The 15,662-nt window shown below is 39.8% G+C and overlaps 2 pseudogenes; both read right to left on the bottom strand.

Annotated features, from left to right (window-relative positions):
• Nucleotides 1–8,179: 8,179 nt before the first annotated feature.
• LOC143409810 (diphthine--ammonia ligase pseudogene) lies at nucleotides 8,180–8,663 on the bottom strand (annotated as a pseudogene).
• A 4,098-nt stretch (nucleotides 8,664–12,761) lies between these two features.
• Nucleotides 12,762–13,008, bottom strand: LOC143410569 (apoptosis inducing factor BLCAP-like; annotated as a pseudogene).
• Nucleotides 13,009–15,662: the final 2,654 nt, after the last annotated feature.

Genomic DNA, 15,662 nt, shown 5'->3' on the forward strand with positions numbered 1-15,662 from the left:
AAAATCAGTTTGTATTTTACCTGATTCAGATCCAAGGACGCAGGGTGTGGGTACCAGGTGTACTCATCGCTGCTGGAGCATCTCTCCCGCCAGTTGTCAGTGATAAGGAATATATCTGTGTTTACTCCCTGTGTATAAACACACACACACACACACACACACACACACACACACACATCTGGATGTATAACTGTTTTAAGCACCATAGGGTTCATTCTAGTCTTCCCTCTTTCCTTTCTGGTAGCTTCCCTCTATAACAGTGACAACTCTGGCTCTGACTCTCAACAGTCAATTTGCTCAACTCTGGGACACATCTAAAACAGTTTTGAAATTCCTGACCTATGACCCTGTGAGAAACAAATTTACCAACAGAGTAACGCTTTAATATAGTTATTTTTGCAAACATTAGCAATTCTTTGTTTTCTGATTTAATTAGGTCAGTTACATATTCATTCCTTTCACCTTGATTATGCGATTCATTTGAAATATAGATATGTTTGTTTATCACCATCTAAATGTTATTTTGCATTGCCCCACAGCCTGGCCAGTATTATAAAATTTGCATTCATGAAGTTTGCTCTTTGTCATGCACAGTTCTATGGGTTTTGATAAATGTGTATTGGTCTGCTCAGGTGTACAATACCACACACACTGGGTAGGTTAAATAACAGAAATTTATTTTGTCACAACCCCAAGGTCCAGAAGTCCAAGATCAATATGCCATCAGGGTTGGTTTCTGGAGAGGATCCTCGTCCTCATTTTTTTTTTTGTTTTGTTTTGTTTTTAATTATTTTACTTGTAGTTGGATATAATACCTTTGTTTTATTTATTTATTATTATGTGATGCTGAGGATTGAACCCAGGGCCTTGCACGTGCTAGGCAAGTGCTCTACCACTGAGCTACAACCCCAGCCCCACCCCTCATCCTGGTTTAAGGATAGCCAGTTGCCTTCTCTCAGTTCCCATGTGTTCAATACACATGGAGAGAGCATTTTGGTGATTCTTCCTCTTCTTACGAGAACACTAGTCCTATAGGATTAGGGTCCCCCCCTCATAACCTCATTTATAGACCCTATCTCCAAATACACTCACATTAGAAGTTGGAGCTTCAACATATGAATTGTGGGGGACACATTTCAGTCCATAGCAAAATTATAGAGTCCTCTCCTCACACTGAAGTGCCATGCAGAAAAGTTTCAACAACCCCAGAATTCCCTCCTGCTGCCCCTTCATAGTCAACCCCTCTTCCTACTTCCAATTCCTGGTACTTACTTATTGGGTTTTTTAATCTCCATGGTTTTGCTTTTTTGAGTATGCCATTCAGATTTAAAATCTTGAATACAACATTTGTGTCCAAATCCCTTTCACACAAAGGAATGCATCTAAGACTCTTCTTCCCTGTGTTCTACTTCTGGCATGACCATCTGAATAGCTCAGGGGATCTGCTCCCAAGGGAAACTGGTGAAAATGATTTTGTGAAGAAATTAGTCTCTGAACATGATCCTAAAGGCATGCAGCAAATGAAGAAATATTTATTCAAGAAAATCCATTAAATACAGTAAGAAAAATGAGAGTTTGTGATACTTAATCCAAAACGTGTCCTCCTCCAGAATAGGACCCAGCCACTGACCTAACCAACTCCATTTTGTCCCTCTCTGATTCCATTTGCCTCTTCAGTGTTTTTTCTCGTGAGTTACTTTCTTCTGCAGTTGCACTGGATTGTAGAAACCACAGGTCCAATTGGTAAGCATCTTTGTGACAAGGAACTGAAACTACACTCAAAGAATAGTAAGACAGAGACCACCGTAGGGACAAATGCACTCCTGGACCTTAATTCACGGCTTAACAGCCATTAAAATAGAGTGTAGGGGCTGGGGCTGGGCTCAGTGGTAGAGCACTTGCCTAGCATGTGTGAGACACTGGGTTCAATTCTCAGCACCACATGTAAATAAAGGAATAAAGTAAAGGTTCATCAACATATAAAAAAAGATAGTGTAAGTTCTCTCTTTGCTCTCCTTCATTAACTTGTAGCTTGTTAGTTATTGAAAGCTTGGTATGTGCCTTACCCATTCCCCACAAACAACCATATCAGCTTCAGAGCCCTGTGCATCACTGGGGCCAGGATGTTCTTGCCATGATTCCCCAAGGACAAACAACATAAAGGATAAAAACTGTTAAGGAGCCACCAAAAGAACAAATTCCCAGGGCCCTTAACTGGCTATTTGCCATGATTTCTGTTCTCTTCCATGTGTGATCTTAACAGCTACAGCAGTTCATTGTTGCCAGAAGGTAGAGATAAATATTTATACAGGATGTGGCATCAATATGAAAAATTGACATTTGGCTCCAGGATGACCAGCTGTTCTTGCTTTCCTCAGAGTTAAAGGGCCCTCTCAGAAAAGAAAACACACCTTTGAAAGCTACCTAAAGCCAATTAGCATTCCTAAAGCTTAGCTCTCTTGCAAAAAGCCCATTCACATAAATAAAAGGAACTCTCTCCCTTTATTCTGGGAGCCAGAATGGTCCATGCTGTGTCTCCCTTCACAAACAGAAGCCCTAATAAAAGCCTTGTCCATGTGATCATTCACCTGTTTTCATTTCTAAGGTCACCACGTCAATATTCTCATGTCCAGTGTCAACAGTGAGTCTTGCAAAACATCCCATGACAAGATTACCCCTTCTAACAAGGTGCAATCACCTCCTGATGGGACTGAGGTTGTTCCTGTTAGCAGGAGCAACCATCTCACAGTGGGAACCAAATTGCCTCCTTATGAAATGATGACTTTCCCAGAGCTCCACAGAACCAGCCCTGACATAATGACCAACAGGACCATGGCTTGACCAGATGTCCTACTCTGCCAGCTTTGCAAACTCCCCATCCATGCAAGCTTGTCTTTTTTTCTACAAAACTTTTAAAGTTTCTGTCAGTCCCTTGAAGAAGGGTCTTTGGTCACTGTACCCCTATGTCTTCCCAGTATGATGACCACATTAATTAAAGCTCCTTTCTTGCCCTCCTGCACTGCTCATTTCTTTGCTAGGTATATTGAAATAGGGGATTGGGGCTGATCTGTTGGGACCCCTAGAGCCAGGGCTTTTGCCCCAGGACTCAGTAACACTCCCTCTTGGCAGCTCAGAGAGACAGAAATTTGACCCCAGTAACATTAAGATGTGACATATGTGTGCAGCTGCTGAATTTGGCAGGTCGGTTCTGATAGACAATAGAGAGACTCTCTTTATATAAGATAGTGTTTGTTTTAGTCGTCACATGAAAGCAAAAGCAAAAATGAAAGGTGAGCGAGAAAGAGAAGAAAATACATCATCTTACCAGAGAAAACACCAGCACCTGAAGTCAGGGATCTGGGGAGTCCCAGGATAGCTTTTCAGGGTCCCGACAGGGAAGTCCCAGGCAGAGCATCCTGTTCATGGGGGAGAGTCCAAAGTCTTATTCCTGGTGGGCTCTTCCTTAAATACAAGTTAGGACAAAGGTCTATTCTAACAACCTGCATGACCTAGATCCCCTCAAAGACACTTTATCCCCCCAAGGACTGGCCAGATCCCTAGAGAGTGATAGTCTTGAGTGAATGATTCTAAATTCTCATGAGTAAACCAAACCCACCAAGAAGTCAGCATTCTTTAGATGTCCCATCAAGGTTGTGTGAAGGTCACACAGACACGTGGACAGGGAAGATCTTTAATACTTTCCTAAGCCCTTGAACCCCAGGCTGGCACAACCAAGAACACAGAACTAACTCTCTTTCCCCCCACCTCCCATCAGAGGGCTGTCTTCTCAGGAAAGCAGAAATTCTGAATTTCTCATCTTGTCTTCAACTACCAGTTTCTGAGGCTGAGTGCAGTAGGTAGGGCCTCCTTTCCTCCACCCCATCCCCACTGGTGAGAGCAAGGCTCTACCTTAGGCACAGCACCACTGAGAGTACTGGGCCTGACTGACCTTGCCTTGGCTCCTGGAGCTGTGCTTCCATGCTGGCAGAGGGGAGGAGACCCAGGGCTGTGTTCCCCTCCACCCAGCACTAAACTCTTAAAGTGGAAGTGTCACTCAATCAGTAACACCCATTGTCTCTGCCCACAGGACAGCTGGGAATCAGAGATTTTGCCCATGGAAAGAGGCAAGTTATAGAAGACAGAGGTCCAAATCTTTCTCCAAAGGATCTACCTTCATTTGCAATGGAGAGAGGTTCAAATATAATCTCAAAAACAGTGAAGGTTGTGGTGAAAGTCAGTTGGGAAGAGATTGACATATTTATTGGAGATATAGATAAATTGTAGGACTGCTACGTAGCTGGAAGAGACGTCTAAGAGGATCACTCCTGGGCAGAACAAACCTCGAGTGCTTACCATAAGAATTATACCTTTAGGGGCTGGAATTGTGGCTCAGTGGTAGAACACTCATCTAGATAAAAAATAAATAAACAAAATAAAGATATTGTGTCCAACTACTTCTAAAAAATAAATATTTACAAAAAAAGAGTTAGTCCTTTAAATTTGATTGGATCAGTGAGTGGAACAATTTATGCCACAGTCCATTGTTGACAACAACAGAGCAATCAGCCAGCAATTGGTTGAGCTCCATTTCTATAAGTGCTCAGGGAAAGAGAGCCAGAGAGCAAATCTTCCAAAACCACTCACTCCCAAGGCAACTATAGACACAAAGAAGTCTCCCATCCCAAGAATCAGCATCAGTGGCTTCACACTGCAAGGGGGTCTTGGGGAATAGACTTCCCTAAAATAATCCATCCATTCACTAAATAAGTAAAAAAAAAAAAAAAAGAAAAAGAAAAAAGAAAAGACCAACAATAGTAAGTCCTCCAAGTGGGTAGGTGACCAGTACCCAGGGTTACTACAATACATTATACACAATGTCTACTTTCCCCCAAAAAAATTGCAAGACATGCAGGAAAGAATAACCCAAACACAGAAGAAAACAGGGCAACAGAAATTGTCTCAAAGGACCATATGACATGGCTCAAGCGGTAGCGCGCTCGCCTGGCATGTGTGCAGCCCGGGTTCGATCCTCAGCACCATATACAAACAAAGATGTTGTGTCCGCTGAAAACTAAAGAATAAATATTTAAAAAAATTTTCAAGGTAAGAATTTCAAAAGTATTATAAATATGTTTAGGGCTGAGGTTGTGGCTCAGTGATAGAGTGCTTGCCTGGCATGTGATTCTCAGTACCACATTTATAAATATTTTTTTAAAAGTCCATCAACAACTAAAAAATAAAAATAAATAAATAAATGTTGCAAGAAGTAAAGAAAGCCATTATTAATGGTGTAAAGGAAAGTGTAGAATCAATGGTTCATCACATAAGGACTATTAATAAAGTGTAAAGTTGAAGTTCTATCAAGAAGCCACATTTGTATTAAAGACCCCACTGCCTGATCTCAGCAGGGTAGAACATCCTGATGGTGGAAACATGGAAGCTGCAAGTCTAGAATCAAAGTTATCTTAGAGTATCCTATGCTCTTTAGAAAAAAGTCTACTTACTTTTGTAAACAACTCATAATGTATTGTTAAGCTGAACAGATCTCTACCTTCCACCAACCCTAAAGCTAAGGATGCTATAGCATCTGAAACCTATTGATTTTCCCAGTTGGCTGTAGCCCACCTAGGTAATACTCACACTGATATATTTGTTGGGTGAATTGATTTCTTTCTTTGTTCAGTGCTTTGGAAGTTTATGTGAGGTCTAGGGGTGTAGCTCAGTGGTAGAGTACTTGCCTGGCATGTGCAAAGTCCTGGGTCTGATCCCCAGCACTGAAAAAATAGTTCATGTAACTTCTTCCACTTTAAAGTAGCTTATTCAAAGTAACTTAAATCTGTTCCCAGACCTCAGCCACTCACATTTGGCTCAGAGTAAACTATTTCTTATTTTCTTTAAATCATAGTTGTTGTTTTACATCAAATAAGATAATTTATCAAAGAGAGATAAATCATTTGATAGAACCAAGTGGAAATTCTGGACTTAAAAACTATAATAGCTGAGATGAAAAACTCATTAATGGGGCTCAATAATACAGTTGAGCTGGTGCAGCGGCACATGCCTGTAATCTCAGATGCTTGGGAGTCTGAGGCAGGAGGATCATGAGTTCAAAGCCAGCCTCAGCAACAGTGAGGTGCTAAGTGACTCAGTGAAACCCTGTCTCTAGATAAAATGCAAAATAGGGCTGGGGATGTGGCTCAGTGGTTGAGTGCCCCTAGTTCAATCCCTGTTCTCTTTTGGGGGGATTGAAAAAAAAAAAAGAAAGAAATAGTACAGTTTAACTGGTGGAAGAATTAGTGCATTTAACTATAGCTTGATGGCTTGAAAGTATGCAGTCAGAAAAAAAGAAACAATGAAGAAAAAATAGAGCCTCAGAGAAATGTGGTATACCATTAAGCACACCAAAGTGTTCTGTGGGAGTATAAGAAGAGAGAAAAGAGATAAAAAATTTTCTTAAAGAAATAATGGCTGAAACAAATTTATGTTAATAAATAAGATAACAGATAAAATGGACAAATTCCTAGAAACACACTAAAATTGATTCAAGAAACAGATACTGTGAGTAGAACTATAAGAGCAAGAAAAAAAAACTAAAGGTGAAATACTTGATACATTTCCCCTATCATCTACTCTTAGGTGTCTACTAAAGAGAAAAGAAAGCCTAACTAAGTTCACACAGAAATCCATCCATGAATGTTCATGGCTGCATTATTTATAATAGCCAGAAGCTGAAAACAACCTCAATGTCTCTCAAGCAATGAACAGGTAAACAAAATGGGATGTATTCATACAATGAAATATCATTCTAGTAAAAGTAGGAAAGAAATTATGATATATGCTTTTACATGGATGAATCCAGAAAGTATTATGCAAGTCACAAAAGACCACATACCATATGATTTAATTTGTATAAAATGTCCAGAACAGACATGTCTGTAGAGAGAAAAGAGTAGATTAGTGGTTGCCTCAGGATGAATGAGGGTGGGGAAACAGGCTGGTTACAGACAGAGTTCAGGGCTCCCTTTTGAAATGAGGAAAAGTTTCTAAACTTGACAGTAGTGATGTTGCATATATAAGTGCAATATATACACCTATAAGATACACTCAAGAGGGGCTGGGGTTGTGGCTCAGCGGTAGAGCACTTACCTAGCATGTGTGAGGCCCTGGGTTTGATTCTCAGCACCACAAACAAATAAATAAAATAAATGTCCATCAGCAACTAAAAAATATTTAACAAAAAAAAAGAAGAAACACAAATGCCAATAAATATATGAAAAAAAAATATTCAATATCTCTAATAATCAGGGAAATGCTGATTGTTTATGGCTGAGTTCCACGGTGTATGTATACTACTTAATGATATATATATATCATTGGCTAATATATACATTTCTCTAGAGATTCAGCAATTGAGGACATCATCATCATCATCATTATTATTATTATTATTATTATTATTTATATTTGGGTACTGGATTTGGGGGATTGAACTCAGGAGCACTCAACCACTGAGCCACATTCCCAGCCCTATTTTGTATTTTATTTAGAGACAGGGTCTCACTGAGTTGCTTAAGTCCTCAACATTTGCTGAGGCTGGTTTTGAATTCGCATTCCTCCTGTCAGGATATTATTTTTAAATTAGCCACATGAAATAATTTGATTTTCCTCTCACTGTTACATATTAAAATCAATTTTAGTTAAGTAATTTATGCAAAGCTTGACTGTGAGCAATAGTTGCTAAAAGGATGCAACATTGTTCATTAATAGAAGAGCATTTCACTTAATTACATTGGATAATAGCAGTGCTGCTAAAGGAATATAAAAAGCAAAGTGATTAGCAGTCATTACTGTTAATTAGCGCTCACGTGACATTCCTTGGGATGACTCTCCTTTAAGTTAAATATTGTTAAAGGTTTTCCAAACCTTGCCTAGGTAAGTATTGGGCTAAGCAGTCAACTACCAGTAAGCAGAACAAAAAACCAAAGATGGCTGTGGCTGTGGCTCAGCGGTAGCACACTTACCTGGCATGTGAGGCACTGGGTTCTATTCTCAGCACATCATATAAATAAATAAAATAAAGGTCTATCAACAACTAAAAAAAAACAGGGGCAGAACACTATCCAGTTAGTTTGTCTTTTTAAATAGGAAAAGGTTGAGAGGAATGAGTAAAACTGGAAACTCATACTTCACATTCTGCACTCTAACTGTTAAAAGGAGCAAATGTGTGTTTATCAAACTTGCTGTGAGGGCACAGCTCATTTGGACTCCTGTAAACAATCGCCTGGCTTGCACACTTCCAAATGCAGATACAGAGCACCATATTCAGCAAGCCAGGTCACTCTAGTAACGCCCTTAACAAGTTTCAGAAGTTCATAGAGATCTTCAACCTCATCACCTTCACATTTGGTGTACATTCGTCCTATATCCAAGCTCCTTCCTCTGATGGCTCTGCGGTAGAAGGGAAGAACCATTGCTTCTGCATACAAGTCAGTGGCATGATGACCCACTGACTGATACATGTAGCTATCCAGTTCATCAGATCCCACTTGGTTTTCATCTGGTCTTAGATTTGCTAAAGCAACAACCTGATGCCCAGCAGCAATGCACTGCATCATATTGTAACAGCTGTCTTTCCTGCCACTGATCAGAACCACAACCATCATACTGGGCGCAGTGCGGGTGCGTGCGTGCGAGCAGCGGCTGGGAATGAATCTTAAAATTAAAAAAGTAGCCTGATTTTCCATGTTGTTCCCAAGTAATAATAAGTGTCCTGAAAAGAGGGAAAAAGAGAGGAGGAGATGTGATATAGGAGCTATGTTCAAGTGACAGGATAGATAAATTTGAAGATTGAGGCAATGGTGACAAGTCCAGGAATGCAGGCACCCTCTAAAATCTGGAAAAGAGGTCTGGGGATGCGCTTACTACTAGAGAACTTGCCTATCATGCATAAGACCCTAAGATTGATCCTCAGCACTGGAAAAAGGAGGAGGGGGAAAGGGGGAGGGGGAGGAGGAAAAAGTCAAGGAAAGGATGCAATCCCACTGACACCTTGGTTTTAGCCCAGTGAAACCAATTTGGGACTTCTGACTGCCAGGACAGAAAATAATAAATTTTCTTTTGTTCATGTGTTTACAGTTACAAAGAATATTTTAACTTTTATACTTATTAAACTAACACTTTAAACATATAAAATATAATATATGGTAGTGTTTTATAAAATGTATCAATCACTTTTTTTCACTATAATGAAATATCTGAGGCTGGGTAACTTTATTTAAAAAGAAGATTATTTAGCTCACAGTTCATGGAGTTTAAGAGCATGGCACTAGCAACTCCTCAGCTCTGGTGAGGGCCCCTCAACTGCACCACATCATAGCTGATGACTTCACTGAAGGGATGTGTGTGAGAGGGAAATCATATGGTGAGATAGGAAGTCCTAGAGAGAGGAAGGGCCAAGTTTGCTCTTTTATAACAACCAATGTTCTGGCTCTTTTTTAAACTCCTTCTAGCCAGGGTCTCACAAGAAGTACATCAATTCCTTCTGAGTGCTGCACCCTCAGTGACCTAATTAATCCACACTAATCTTCAGACATTCTAGCTCACAATACTCTATGGATGGGGTGATCCAGCAGTAGAACATCAGTTCAATTTGAATGATTACTACAACCTCTTTCACGTGATTCCTATCTAAAGTGCCCCTCTTCCCTCTCCTCCACTACACACTCCAGGATCCACGACCCACTGTATAAGTTTCTTATTGCTGCTGAAACAGATTTTTTCCATAGACTTGGTGGCTTAAAGCAATGCAAACTTTTTTTTTTTTTTAAACTTCTTGAGATCAGAAATCCCAATGGTCTCAATGGACTATAATTGAAGTGTGGATAAGGCAGTGTTCATGCTGAAGGTTCTAGGGAAGGATCCATTTTCTTGCCCTAAACAGCTTCTAGAAGATGTTTACATTACTTAGCTTTGGGTCCCTTCCTCCTTCTTCAAAGCCAGCAAAGGGGAGTAGAGCCATAGCATTGCCTTCCCCTTTCACTTTTAAGACCTGCATGATTACATTGAGCCTACCCAGTAAGCTCCCTATTTGAAGGCCAGTTGATTAGCAAAATTAGTCCAGTTACAACTTAATTCCGCTTAGCATGTGAAATAACATATTCACAGATATTCACAGAGTCCAGGGATTAGGATCTGCACATGATCAGGAACCTTTTTTTTTTCCCCTACCATACCTGCATACACTGATTTTACTTTGCTTGGATGAAAGAATGAAAGTTAGTGTATAATAGGCATTGAAAACATTTGTCCTTATGGACACTGCTAGCTTTTCTTTCTTTTTTTTTTTTTTTTAAACAAAGTTCAGATAGCATAAACAAAATAAGATTACATGTCTATAATCAGCAACTCAGGAAGCTGAGACAGGAGGATTGCAAGTGTGAAGTCAGCCTCAGCAACTTAGTAAGACCCTGTCTCAAAATAAAAAAAAAAAAAAAAAAAAAAAAAAGAAAGTCTGGAGATGTAGCTCAGTGGTAGAGCGCTCCTGGTTTCAATTCCCAGTATTCCCCCCGCACACACACACACACACACACTCACAGTGAGCCACAAAGATGGCAGAGGAAATGGATTTACCACACACACACACACACACTCACAGTGAGCCACAAGGATGGCAGAAGAAATGGATTTACCCATGTAATAGAGGATATTGGCTCCAAAATTAGGTTTCAGTTTGTCAACTAAATGCTTCAGAGTTTTCCTCTGTCTTGATTCATGTGGGATATGTATGAATGTATTATTTATTTATGAATGTATGCTTTTATTTTGCAGTACTGAAGATTGAACTGTGGGCCTGGTGCATGCTAGACAAGTGCTGTGCTACCAAGTTATACCCCAACCCCATCAGACATTTTTAACCCATCCAGACCAAGGAAAGCTATTTAAGGACACAAACCTCCATTTCATAAAATATGACACCAGGGATCCCTTATCAAGACAATAAGTATAGGACAGTGTCTCTAAGAGCTTGTTTGGTTGTTTGTTTATTTGCAGTACTGAGGATGGAACTCAGGGCCTCAAACATGCTAGGCATGTGTTCTACCACTAAGCTACACACACACACACACACACACAGACAAAAAATAAATGGCCATCCCAATGATATCCACATCCTAATCCCTGGGACCTGAGAATCATGCAAAGGGGAATTAAGTTGCAAACAGAATGGTTTGCTAATCAACAAATTGTATACTTTAAATATATATAGTTTATATATATATATCAGTGGTACCCCAATAAGGCTGTTTTATTATAATGGGCAAAAGATCTGAACAGATATTCTCCAAAGAAGATATACAGATGGCAAATAAATATATAGAAAGATGTTCAGCATCATAGATTAGTAGGATGATATAAGTGACAATCACAGTTCATCAATTTTTGTTAATTTTTCTGAAGAAACTTCCTTTTATTTAATTGAGCTCTCTTCTTGACATGCTTTCCTCTACATAATTACAGTTGAAAACACTGTTAAACATCTGAACACCTTCGCCTGCCACTTCTGTCATTTTTGCATCTCTTTCTATTCACTAATATTTTTTCTTAGTTACGGGTCACTCTCCTCCTCTGCGTGTCGACTAATTTGATTAGACACAGGACATTGTTGATACCATTTATTGAGTAATTGGACTTTGCTATCTTCCTATTTGTTTTGTCATTTATTTATCAAGAAACTGGGTCTTGCTATGTTACTCAAGCTAGCCCTGAACTCCTGGCTGAAGAGATCCTCCTGTCTCAACGTGATTGACAGCTGAAACTACAAACACATGCCACCGTGCCCAGCTTTGCTATCTTACTTTCTTAAAGTTTATAAAGCTTTATTAAACATTTCAAACAGCTGTGCAGTAAACACACCAGAAATAAAATCCTAGAACAGCAGTCCAGATGTTTCACAAGTGTGGCCTCCCAGTCCCATTGCCCAGATGGACTGCCTCCAGTTCTGCCCTCTATCTGGCCCACTTCCCTCCCTCCTCAGGTGAGAAACAGGGATGGTTCTGACTAGAAGGACAACCATGCTGATCCCCACTGGGCAGGGGCCAGGAGCTAGTCTCATTTGCTAACACTTGTTACTGAAGTGCTGAGAAATAAAAAAAGTGTGAGTGCCAGTCACAGAGTCTTCCTGTGTGTTCTTCATAATGTACAGTCTACACCCCCAGGAACGAAGAAGCTCCTGGCAGGAGGATGATGGCGGCTGCTTCCCTGGGTCTTGTCTGAACCACCTTGGAGTCCATTGTGCTGGTCCCTCTGTGATTTCCACGCTAAATAAAAATCCTACTAAAGCTAGCCACCGCTGAACCTCAAAATCAGAACACCTTCCGTAAAGCTTCTTTAAAAGGAATATACAAATGTATATGAACACACACACACACACACACACACACACACACACACCCCAAAATATCCAAACACCTATCAAGGAGATCAGGCTGCTATGAAACACACAAGAATGTTCCTGTTCACTCAGCAGAGGGCTGCTACATCTCCTTGAGCACATCATGCTTCCATCCTGCAGAGCATGCACAGGGGACACAGGAGTATCCTTCTTTTGACTCTGAGAAAGGCAGGAAAAAAGACAAAGGAAGTGAGGCTGGGCTGGAGAGTGGGAACCCAGACACGCAGGTGAAAGGGGACTGCAGGATCTGAAACCCCAATGCTTTATGACCTATACCAGTACTTTCCCTCCTGTCCTCTGCTTTCTTGGAAAGCTAACAGGGCAGCTGTTGTGTGCCCACAAAGCCCGGGGCCAATGCCAATTCTGGAAGCGGGGAATCTGAACCACTGTACAGGAAAGTTTCCCCTGCAGCTATAGCAGATGAGAAACAGAAGCTTCCAGAAAAACCGACGCATAAATTGTGCAAGGCTTCCACTCCAAGAGGAAGCTGAGCAGGTAGAGTGGCCGAACACAGGGCGGGGTTGAGGAGGAACCGGCAGCAGCCAATGGAGGCAAAGCATGATATCTGCCCAGCAGGACCTTCACCTGGCGGCTGCACTACACTTACTTCAACCCTCTCTCCAGGAGCTGAGCCGCTGTGCTCTCTGGCTGTTGCCTGGAATTACCAAGGCAGCAGGGACCCTGGGAGCCAGGTGCCACCACCAGCCACCACGTCCTACCTCATCCTGCCCCCCACCTCAGCTTTCCACCAACCCCGCAGAACTTTACTACTTAAATTGTTTGAACTTTGTTCAAAAAGGCAGTTACTTGTGAATCTGATCCCTTTGAGGCTTAAATTTTTATTCAAAATTAATATGGATTCACAGGCAATTGCAAAGAGAGTAGAACAAAATCCTATGTATCCTTCATTCAGTTCCCCACATGGTTACAGCTTCCAAAACTGGAATACAATATCAAAAGAGAAAACCCACATTGATAAAATGTGTGTAGAGCTACATGCCTTATCACATGTGTAGATTCACGTAACCACCACCACGATCAAGACAGAAAGCTCTTCCATGAAGATCTGGGCACTTACCCCAGAGAAATAAGAGAAAGATCTCTCCCCTTTAGTTATCTCTTTCCTTTCTACAATTTCACCCCTACCCCATACTATCCATAACTTCTGGCAATGAATAATTTGTTCTAAATGTAATTATTTATAATTATTTCTAAATGTAATTATCTATAATTATTTCAAAAATGTCATGTAAATGGAATCACATGATACATAGCCTTTTGATGCTGTCCTTTTCATGCAATATAATACCCTTGAAATGAATCCATGGTATTTTCTTTATCAATAATTCATTTCTTTATATTGCTGAGTAGTATTCCATATACGGACGTACCACAGTTTTAACCAATCACCAATTGAAGAAAATTTTGAATCTTTCCAGTTGTTGATTTGACAAATAAAGCTGTTGTGACCATCTGTATAAAGATTATGTACACGGTTTTCATTTCTCTGGGATTAGTGTCCAGGAATGTGGCTATGGAAAGTATGTTTAGTTTGTTCAATCACTGTCCAAATATTTGTCAGAGTGGTTGTAGCATTTTTCATTACTATCAGCAACGCACGACACACCAAGTTCTATCAGATCCTTGTTAGCACTTGATGTGGACAGGATTTTTTTCTTTTTTTGGCCATTCTAATAGGTGTATAATGATTTTTATTATGATTTCATTTTTATTCTACTAATAGCTAGTGATGTTGAACATCATTTCATGTGCTTATCTGCTGATACAGCCTTGTCAGTAAAATGTCTTTTGCCATTTCTAATTGGATTGTCTGGTTTTTAACTGTCAAACTTCTGCCCCCCCACCCCAGTACTGGGGATTGAACCAGGGTACTTTACCATTAAGCTAAATCCCTACCCCTTTTTATTTTATTTTTTTACTTTGACACAAGGTCTTGCTAAGTTGCCCAGGCTGGCCTCAAACTTGTGATCCTCCTGCCTCAAACGGTTGAGTAGCTGAGATTACAGGTGTGCATCTCCATACCTGGATTTACTGTTGAATTTTGAGAGTGCTTTATGTGTTCTGGATGTGAGTCTTTTTTCAGATACATGGTTTGCAAATAATTCTCCTGATCTGTAACTTATTTGTCTATGTATTTATTTTTGTTTGTACTGGTGATTATACTTAGCCATAACTTGAGCCCCTGTAGCTAATCTTTTCATACTCTTAACTGTGTCTCTGTAGAGCATAACCTTTAATTTTGAAAAAGTACAACGTGTTGTTGTTTCATTTTGTTCTGTTTTTTAAGGATTGTACTTCTGTTGTCATGTTTAAAAACACTAAACACTAGATCCTAGTATTTTCTCCAATCTTTTCTTCAAAAAGTTTTATTTAAAAAAATTATACTTAAGTCTGTGCTTTAATTTTCATGTCATTGTGAAGTTTAAGCAAAAATTCACTTTTTGCCTATGAATACCCAATTACTCCATTTGTTGAAAAGACCATCATTCCTCCATTGATTTACATCTTTGTCAAAAATCATTTTATTGGGGCCTGGGGTTGTGGCTCAGTGGTAGATTGCTCACCTAGCATGTGTGGGTTCGATCCTCAGCACCACATAAAAATAAAATATATAGTGTCCACCTAAAACTAAAAAAAAGAAAATTATTGTATTTGTGTATGTTTATTCCTGTGTTCTCTATTCAGTTCCATTAATCTGTGTATCCATTCTGAGCTATATAAGAAGTCATAAAATTGAACAGGGTGGTTCTTTCCACTTTATTCTTCTTTTTTCAATATTCTCTTAGTCTTCCAATTCCTCTACCTTTCTTAATTTTCAAATAATTTTTTCTATATCTACAACAATATTACTAAGAATTTTGATAAGTATTATGTTAAATCTGTGTATGCATTTAGGATGAATTATCATCTTTACTATGTTGAGTCTTTCGATCCATTAATATGGTATGTCTCTTCATTTATTTGAATTTTTTGTTTCATTCTCTCTCTCTCTCTCTCTCAATGTCACACATGCTAGGTAAGCACTCTACCACTGAGCTATCTCCTCAACCCTTTTTTACTTTTTTATTTTGAAATAGTTTCACAAAGTTGCCCAGGTTGGCCATGAAATTAGGATCCTCCTGCCTCAGACTCCTCAGTAGCTGGAATTATAGGCATGTGCCACTATGCCCATAGATACTTGACTTCTGTCATC

This window comes from Callospermophilus lateralis, chromosome 11 (assembly GCF_048772815.1).
Source record: "Callospermophilus lateralis isolate mCalLat2 chromosome 11, mCalLat2.hap1, whole genome shotgun sequence".
Lineage (NCBI taxonomy): Eukaryota > Metazoa > Chordata > Mammalia > Rodentia > Sciuridae > Callospermophilus > Callospermophilus lateralis.